The 9834-nt window shown below is 42.3% G+C and overlaps 1 protein-coding gene across 1 annotated transcript in view; it reads left to right on the top strand.

Moving 5' to 3' along the window:
- Positions 1 to 9834, top strand: part of LOC136641548 (zinc finger protein 91-like) — a 543065-nt gene that overhangs the window by 471327 nt on the left and 61904 nt on the right. The gene's annotated exons all lie outside the window — the stretch shown is intronic.

The raw sequence follows: 9834 nt of genomic DNA, 5'->3' as shown, positions 1-9834 counted from the left end.
GGGAGAGGGAGCCTGCATGGCTGGTTGGGAACAGGAGGTTCAGGCTGGGAGAGAATCATTTACAACCCCCCTGCAGTGTAGGCTATTTTCTTATCTCCATATTGCACAGTGGAGATTGAAGCTGAGGCTGAGAGGGGGTGGCCCAGCAGAACAGAAGAGCCCTGCTGGATGAGGCCAAAGGCCCATCTAGTCCAGCTTCCTGCATCTCACAGTGGCCCCCCAGATGCCTCAAAGAGCACACAAGACAGCAAGAGACCTGCATCCTGGCTGAACATAAGAAGAACCCTGCTGAATCAGGCCAAAGGCCCATCCAGTCCGGCTTCCTGGATCTCACAGAGTCCCACTAAGTGCTTCAAGGAGCACACAAGACAACAAAAGACCTGCATCCTGGTGCCCTCCCCTGCATCTGGCAATCAGAAGTAATCCACCTCTAAAATCAGGAGGTTGCACATACCCATCATGGCTTGTAAACAGTGGTAGACTTTACCTCCAGAAATGTGTCCAATCCCCTCTTAAAGGCATCTAGGCAAGATGCCATCACTACATCCTGTGGCAAGGAGTTCCACAGGCTCACATCACGCTGAGTAAAGAAATATTTTCTCTTGTCTGCCCTAACTCTCCCAACACTCAATTTTAGTGGATGTCCCCTGGTCCTGGTGTTATATAATAACACCACAAACAAACAAACCCTGTAGTACAGCATTTCTCAAACTGTGGGTCAGGACCCAGTAGGTGAGTCACAGGTCACTTTCAGGTGGGTCTCCCCATTCATTTCAATATTTCATTTTTAATATGTTAGACTTGATGCTACCATGATATGTGACCTCATTTGGGGAAATGTTACAGATCTGTACTTTTAACAGGCTACAATGTATATGTGTTTAATAATGATGGCCAATGAGGCTTACTCCCAGGAAAGTGTGGACAGGATTGCAACCTTTCATATGTTTGGGGAACATTTTTTAAAACAGATCAGCAACTGCTTGTGAGGGTTAGGATGGTTCTTCTTTAAAATGTTAAAGTAATTTTTAAATTTCTTGTAAACTTTTAATTTATTTACTTACTTAATGAATTAATTTGATTTTTTCATATGGGAGGCTGTTAAAAATTTTCCTGTTTGATGATGTCAGTTCTGACCATAATATCACTTCCAGGTGAAGGACATCACTTCTGGTGAGTCCCAACAGATTGGCCTTTCTAATGTGGTCCCAGTGCTAAAATGTTTGAGAACCACTACTGTAATATATCTTGTGGTTTATATACTCCTGTATTTTGAAGGGGTGGTGAATAGGGTTAGAAGTACTCTGAATTGGGATATCCCAGTGTTCTACCAGTGGTAAGGGGTTAGGCTTAGGTTTAGTGGTATGCGTACCACCAGTGGTACTTGAGGTGGTGTCTGGTGGTTTTCACAGGATCTCCAGACACCCACCACCTGGCAGTGAGACCAGAAATGTGATGTGACAAACAGCAGTAGAAAGCTCAGCTTGGCAGGCAGAGCTCTGGTGCGCGCTTTTTGTTTGCTCAGAAAAGCCTTCTTATCCACCCTTAGCCTCTTACTAGTGTTTGTAGTGTTGCATCTGGTCTCCCAAACTGGAAGAAACTGGTGATGACACCATCAGCTGAGGTACTTCCAATAGGTGGACCATGAGAAGTGATACATTGGGGCACAAATGTTGAGAAACACTGGGATATCCAAATGCATTGAGCTGGCCTGCATTTGTGTACAGAGATAGGGATATGCGGGAATTCCACTGTTCCTTGGGAGGAAGGAACATTCCCACAGCAAGGATTTTTAGGCAGTGGGGGTGTCCTTCAGAGAGGTCTCTAAAGAAAAAGACTCTAATAGCAAAGGAAGCATTTGTTAAATTTGAATTTAGGAACTAAATAACAAATTGAGAAGTGTAAAGTTAGAGACAGTTTCTTTGTTTAGAAGACTTGGGGCCCAGTCCTATCCACATATCCAGTGCTGCTGCATCTGTGCCAAGGGTGTGTGTACTCCATCTTGTGGTGATGGGGGGCAGTCATGGAGGCCACCTCAAGATAAGGGAATGTTTGTCCCCTTACTTTAGGGCCGCACTGGTGCTGGAAAGTTGGATACGATTGGGCCTTTAGGGAAATAGATTCACTGCATGAGAATTTGTGTTACCTGCTTGGTTAAGAAATTGCTCAAAGCAAAGGTGTAGAGGAGCTGTGCAGGCAACAATTCCAGCAGTAGCAGTATGTGGTATTAGTTGTATCTGAGCAAAGAACTAAACTCTACAGTTTACATAATATAGTCTAAGCCAGGGGTGTCAAACTTGTTTCATACAGAGGACCGAAGTTAGCATTCAGGGCTTCAACTGAGGGCTGGAAGTGATGTCATTAAGTAGAAAGTGACTTCATGAAGCAGCTAATGGCCAGAAATCAGACCCTGTTCTCATATAGAAACTCATTAACTGCAAGTGATAGAAGAGAATGTACGCAAATCTTGATTATATTTCAAGATTTGGGAAAGCCCAATGTTCATGTGGGCTGCCATTTCAGCTGTAACACCTCAGCAGCTAAAAGTCTGAGGGCTGGATAAAAAGCTTCCGGGCCTTATGTTTGACACCCCTGGTCTAAGCAAAGTATTTGTTTCTTGCCTTCATGGATGCAAAGACAACAATGAGATCATCATTTATCTGCCTTGCAAGTTGATTTCCACAGATAGTGTGATCAGAAGCTTGTGACTCAGCCTACCCTTCCTATTCGCTGACCACAAGTAATTAAGCTTACTCAAATGGTCTTCCTCAAATGCAGTAGTGACTGGCAAGGCCATGAGCATTCTTGAATGAATGTATATCTGAGGGAATAGAGATTCTCAATATTTGCCATAAATCTGATTGAGAAGCTGAAGTACAAAGCTCATGGTTTCTCCAGAGGGGTACAGTTCTGAGTCTCTGATTTTATAAAACCAGCAAAGCTCACCTTGCAACTTGTCTACATTTCACAGATGTATGGTAAGCAGGGGTAGTGGTGTTGGTAAAGCATCTGACACCCAGAACCCATAAATTTTTAACACCCCATACACTCATGCACTCCCCCCTGGCCTCAGAAGGCCTCCTGGAGGCACTTCTGGTTTTTGCTAGAAAAGGCACTTCTGGTTTTTGCTGCAAATGAAAAGTACCTTTCTTTTTCTTTTTTCTTTTCTTTTCTTTCCCCCCCTTTTTTTCTTTTCCAAAAACAACTATAAACAAATACACATAACACACAACACCAAAAACATAACACACTTCACTACACAAAAAACATAAAGGGTGTAGGAAATCATATATCATTATCATATATCACTAAAACTAATAAATCATTACATATCTTGATCAATTCCTCTTCTAAATTTATCTCTTAATATCATTTTTCATTCATCATACATGTATCATATATCAAAGATAATATATATGTAATACAATCATCTAAATGCCCTATCATATATTTCTAAAACTTCATTTTCAACCAAGCATAAAAGGGTTTTTTCCCTTGCTCAATTTGTGTCGGTTTTCGTTGTTAATCCAAAACTTCTAAAAGTCTGTCCATTTCCGTCATATTCATTATTTTCTCTATTAATTCATTTTTCATTAATATTTTAGAATTCTTCCATTATCTAACATATAAGATCCTCACTACAGTTAAAATCATAATAACTAAATATATATCATTTTCTTTATCTATAATATCTAAAATAATATAAAATTTGTCGCTCTAGTAAATTTTTTTTATTATGCTTCCAAATCTGTTCCCATTGATCTATTGTGATATTATGGCCTATATTTTACTTCCATTTTATCATGCATTGTTTTACTGTTTCTTCTTACATCTCAAAGTCCAATAGTCCATCTTATAATGCATATATTAATTTTGTTCTCAATCTTTCTTTAAAATAAATAGCAGCAATTTTTTTTTCATCTAAAGCCACAAAAACTTCTTCTAATTTTTTATTCACCAACAATGCCCTATTCATTTAGTCATCACATTTCTTTTTACTGGTCTTCCTCTCTTTTTGTCTTTTTCTTGTTGCTATTGGTGAGAACCTCTTACTCACTCCTCTAGGCTCTTCCCTCTCTGATTCATCTGTTGTTCCTAAATCATCTGATTTCTTTTCATCCAACTCAATTCTGGTCTATATTCTTCTAATTCTTTTCTTCTCGATTTCTCTTCCTCCTTTTCTTCCTTTCTTATCTCATCTTTCATCACTGCATTCAACAAGTTTTCTGCTTTCATTGTTGAATTTATATTATATCTCTGTGTCTGATACTGAAAAAACATACCTTCCAGAGAAAGCCATCCATATGGTATTTGCTTTTCTCTTAAAAATTTTGTCAGGTTTTCATATTCTTTTCTCTTCTTCCTCACTCTCCATGGAACATGTCTCAAAATGTTGACTTTTTATTATCATCCACTGTCCATTCTTTTTCCTGTAAGGCCTTCAGTAATTTATCTCTGTAAAAGGTTCTGATGAATTTCACATGGATTTCTCTTGGTAATTTGTGTTTTCTCATATAAGAAGTGCACTCTTCTCACTGAGTCCAATTCTTTAGATATCTCCTCCATTGGTGTATCACTCCATTCTGATATTAATCTGACAATCCGTTGCGATGTATCTTCTCCTTTCTCCTCTGGTATATTTTGTATCCTCACCACTCGAGCTGCACTATCCATCTGAATTTCCATTAACGTTGTCTCCGCATCATGCTGATTTTCTTCTATCTCCAATATTTTAGCTTGATCTTTTCTTATCTTTTGTCCCAATCTCTCAATCTTTTGTTTATTTTCTTCTGATGTAATTTTCACCTCCATCAGTTGTCCAGGAAGATCATCTAACCAGGGGTGATCAATACATCGATCGCGATCGACTGGTCGAGGCAAAATGAGTCAAGGCAAAATGATTGTGATCGAGGTAAAAAGAGTGGATCGCAGGCTTCTCTCCCATCCAGGCATCCCTGGGAGTGAGTCCCGTCCTGGGAGTGACGCTCCCTGGGAGTGACGCATCCCTGGGAGTGAGCTCCTGTCCACACATCCCTGGGAGTGAGCCCCGTCCTGGGAGTGACGCTCCCTGGGAGTGAGCTCCTGTCCACACATCCCTGGGAGTGAGCCCTGTTGACTCTACTGGGGCTGACTCGTGAGCCCCATCCTGGGAGTGAGCTCCCTGGGAGTGATGCATCCCTGGGAGTGAGCTCCTGTCCATGCATCCCTGGGAGTGAGCCCCGTTGACTCTACTGGGGCTGACTCGTGAGTAGACCTGGAGAGGAGCCGCTGGTAGGCTTCTCTCCTGACCATGCATCCCTGGGAGTGAGCCCCGTTGACTCTACTGGGGCTGACTTACCTTTCCCCTGTTTTTGCACTGGTATGTATGGAGATCTGCTCTGTGTGCAAGGGGTTTTGCTCTGGTCTTGCTGTGATGTCTATATAGAGATCTTCCCTCCCCCACACCTTTCCCCTGTTTTTGCACTGGTCTGTATAGAGATCTGCTCCCCCCCCCCACTTGTATTGGAATCGAGGAAGATCTGGTGAGGAGGTAGATGTGGTGTCAGCAGTGGCCCCTTTAAGGGTAAGGCCTGGGCATCCAGCAGAGTGTGCTGCACAGCTGCAGCCACTTGAAGGCAATAGGACCCTCAGGGATATAAGAGCACCTGAGGCAGGAAGGGCTCCACTTATTTATGTGAGTCAGCCTTTTCCTACATGAAGATCATTAAGTCCAAGTACTGTTCCACCATAACTGATGAACATTTGGAAGTGTGCTTGAGGCTGGCTGTCAGCAGCTACTGTCCGGACTATGCATCCTTGGCTGATTCACTTCAGTGCAAGTCATCAAAGTAAACTCAAGTAATTACAAAAAATGTTTATAGTTAATTATGTTGTGTTGTGCAATATTGGCTCATGCGGTTATGCAAGGTACACCAACATACATTGTACACATAAATGTTATATGTTATGATGGCGTGAACATTGTAAAAAAATTCTGGTAGATCTCCGGGCCTTGCTGGGTTTCAAAGTAGCTCTCGAGCCAAAAAAGTGTGAGCACCCCTGATAAAGCATCCACACTAGCTTGAGTTTGTACAGATTGGTTTGTTAGTTGCTGTACCATTACCAACAGTTTTTCTATGTTGTCTTGCACAGTCTGTTTCCAGTCTTTCCCTTTTGGTTCCTCTTGTACTAATTTTCCAAGTCCCGTCTCCGATGCTGGCAAGCCTCAGACTTTCACTGTTTTGCCCGCCATCTTTGTTCTTCCTTCTGCTTGCAATGTTCTTTAAGTCCACTAGATGTCCTCAGCATATTATATTCCTTGCTTCAATTATAAACACAAATCCAGTTCTTGCAAAGTCTTTTAAAATCCACTAGATGTCACTAGATATCACTGGTGCTCTGTTGTTTTATTTATATTTCTCTTATCTTGTTTAGACTTGTAACCTTGGCAATGCAGGAATGTCCGACCGCAGGAATGTCCAAAACATCCAGCTGTTCCTTCAGGCACTCCCAAATGATAGTAACAAACCAAGGCAATAAATGCTCCAATACACAAACTTTTCAAGGACAGTTAATTTGTAATCCATCGAAATTCAAAGTTGTAAAGTTGTAATTATATTTTCATATATCCATAGCAAGCTTGGTAAATCTCCTCTACAATTTCTCCTCACACCGATAAACAGCTGGGGGGGACCTTCCCCCCCCTTCTCACAGCAAAAAAACAAATCAGGCAATAAAATTACTCAGTCCATGCCAGGCATACACAAACGGAATGACACTTACTTAAATCTTACAACATCTTTCCCTGCAGGGGCCTTCAGCTTGATTCAAAATGAATTATTCACCATTGCTGCCAAGACAGCGGAATCTCCTGGGAAAGCCCCCTGGCCGGGCTTTATCTTCTCAGGAATCATGCCATCACATGGAGGAGATTGTCTCTCCTGACAAACAATCCTCGGATCTCCTCGGATCCGCAGTTAATGGGAAAAAGAGTGCCTTTCAAAAGCCCGAGAGAGAGATGTCTGTTTGGCTGCTGGCTGCCCCCTCCCCCCCGAAAGTACCTTTCTTAAGCCTCCAAAAGGTGCCCCCTTGACAACCACTCAAGATACCTGGGCCAATTGACCCCTCTGACCTCCTTTTACCTATGCCACTGGACAGGGGTTCTGCAATGTTTATAATGTTGCTTGCAACAGCTAATTAATCCAGGATGAATAAGAAGTTCAAGTGTTTCTCCAGGGTTTGGAAATCTAAGAGGAGTAGATCCATGGCTGTGATGAACACTTCAGCCAGGAATTTATCTTCAAGGAACTGAACTATGTACTGTATGCTGTATCGGCTGAGTTAACACGGAAACCTCCCTTTGGATGATATTGGGTATTCTCCTGGACAATGACTAGTGCAGCAATGGAGAAAGACTTGTTAATGCCAATAAAGGTCTCTAAATCAAAACGAGAAAGACTTGTGATGAATGTTCAGCTCAGTGGATGGAGAAAGTCATGAATGCTTCCTTCAGGAAGGACAAAATGTCATCTATTGTGGAGGAGACTGTGTTTCTATTGTGTCTCAAAAAAAGTTCTCTAGATCCCCTGACAACAACTGGTTTGTTTCTAATCTTCCCTTTCTAGACAAGATGACAGAGGATGCATTGGCAACTCAATTCTAGAGAATCTAGAAAAGCTGAAGAACATTTCAGTAGCTTAATTTCTATGTGCGCAACTACTGTTAAAAAGTACAGGGGAGTGGCCGGGGGGGGGGGGGAGGATTTTTATTACATTTATCCATCCTCAAACAAGCTCAAGATGGCATACATAATTCTTCCCATTTTGCTTTATATGCTCACAACAACCCTGTGAGATAGGCTGTGCTGAGAGATTCCAAATGACTCAAGGTCACCCACTGAGTTTCATGGCTACGAGGGGATTTGAATGCACCCAGTGGCGTAGCTAATGATCATGCAGCCAGGTGCCAAGTTCAAAATGTTGCCCCGGAAGTGATGTCACAACCAGAAGTGACATCATGCCCAGGCTTTTTAAAATGTGAAAATTGGGAGGAACCCACCTCGTCCCCCCAGTGGCTCACCACCCACTTGCTCTGCTGCCTCCCCCCAGTCAGTGGCATAGCTAAGGCACATATCAATTACCTGAGGTCAAAGATTTTGTAGCTCCCCCCCACATGACAAAAATCAAATTTAATTAATTAAATAAATAAAAAGTTATTGGTTCCACGCTGTATCATAACAACATCTCATTGGCACTCAGAACAATCAGTCTCATAGGTCAGTTTGGAGTTAAGCAAATCCACTATTTGTTCCACAAGGCAATTGTGTTTTCATTTTCTGGTTAATTGGCCATAACTTTGGATAGAATATAGATACTCCGGTGCTGTGTATTGCACTGCATTCAGCATTAAATTACCTTTCCAATGTTATATAACATGATGGTATTGTTCATACATACCAAGATTTTTACAATTTTGGTATCTAGTGTCAAGCTCAGCTTGTTGCCCCCCTAAAGCTTGATGCCCGATGTAACTGCTACCCCCCGCACCTGCTTAGCTGCGCCACTGCATGCACCCCCTGCTCGCTTAAGCTTGAAATAGTCCACACTAAGCAGAAATGCATGTTCAGATCTTTATGCATCACTTCTGGAGCAGGAATACCAGCACGATACCTTTCAAAGTATTCACAGATGACTGCTATAAATGCTATCTTTACTTGCAGCTAAGAACATAAGAACAGCTCCACTGGATCAGGCCATAGGCCTATCTAGTCCAGCTTCCTGTATCTCACAGCGGCCCACCAAATGCCCCAGGGAGCACACCAGATAACAAGAGCCTCATCCTGGTGCCCTCCCTTGCATCTGGCCTTCTGACACAGTTTTGGCCAGTTTTTGTCCCTGGTCACTTGGCCATGCTACCAACTCATACTAATAAAAGCACATTTTCAAAATGGTTTCAAAGACATAATAGGGGGTTTTGACTTATCATGAGCAGGTAAAAGAACTCTGGGGCTGTCCATGGTAACTAGGAATGTATACAACTATTTTCTTAAACAATCCCATAAAGGGAAGTATGTCTCTTTCAGCACTGGATACTACTTAGCATTGGATCTGTTTAGCAGATCTGTACAACATGCAATTTCTGTGTAATTTACATAGTTGTAGAGCAGGAAGGAAGGGCACATTACCTTGCCCATTGATGAGCATCACTGTTTATTCACAGTGAAACTGGTGGAATGGGGTTGGGTTGAGATGACATCAGTGGCAATTGAGCAAGCAAGGATAATTTGCCCCAGATGGGGGGGAGGAGCTTTGCCTTGCCCCAGCATTTACATAACATTGTTGATGCTCAAAGGGTTTGAGTAGCTTCTCCTTCCAAGGACTTTAAGCTGATCCTTAGGCTCAGTTGCAAAGCCTGCTTCTCTTCTGATATCTTTGAGAGCAGACCTGAAGGACAATCTTGAAAAATGGAAGATGAAAATGGGTATATGGCATTGGATTTAAGAAGAAACCCCCTCCAGCAGTCCCAAAACTCCTACCAGGAGACAGGCATAAAGGCAGATAAAGGTATTTAATTGGTATATGTACTCCTGGGACCTGAGCCATCTGGCACAGCTATAATTTCAAATGAGAATGCCTTAATTTCTTACCTATGTTGCTGGATTTGCTGTCATTGAGGGAGCTACTTTAGTGTATGGGTGTTGGGTCGAGACTGCTGAGACCCATGTTCAAATTTCCACAAAACTTACTGATTGACCTTTGGGATAGCCGCTCTGTCTCAGCCTAATCTACCTCACACTGCTGTTGTGAAGTTGAAAGGTGGCAGCAGTGCATGTTGTCCTGAGCCAACACTGGAGGA

This window comes from Tiliqua scincoides, chromosome 2 (assembly GCF_035046505.1).
Source record: "Tiliqua scincoides isolate rTilSci1 chromosome 2, rTilSci1.hap2, whole genome shotgun sequence".
Lineage (NCBI taxonomy): Eukaryota > Metazoa > Chordata > Lepidosauria > Squamata > Scincidae > Tiliqua > Tiliqua scincoides.
The sequence above is the reverse complement of the archived record's forward strand: the minus strand, read 5'-3'. Positions and strand labels throughout refer to the sequence as shown.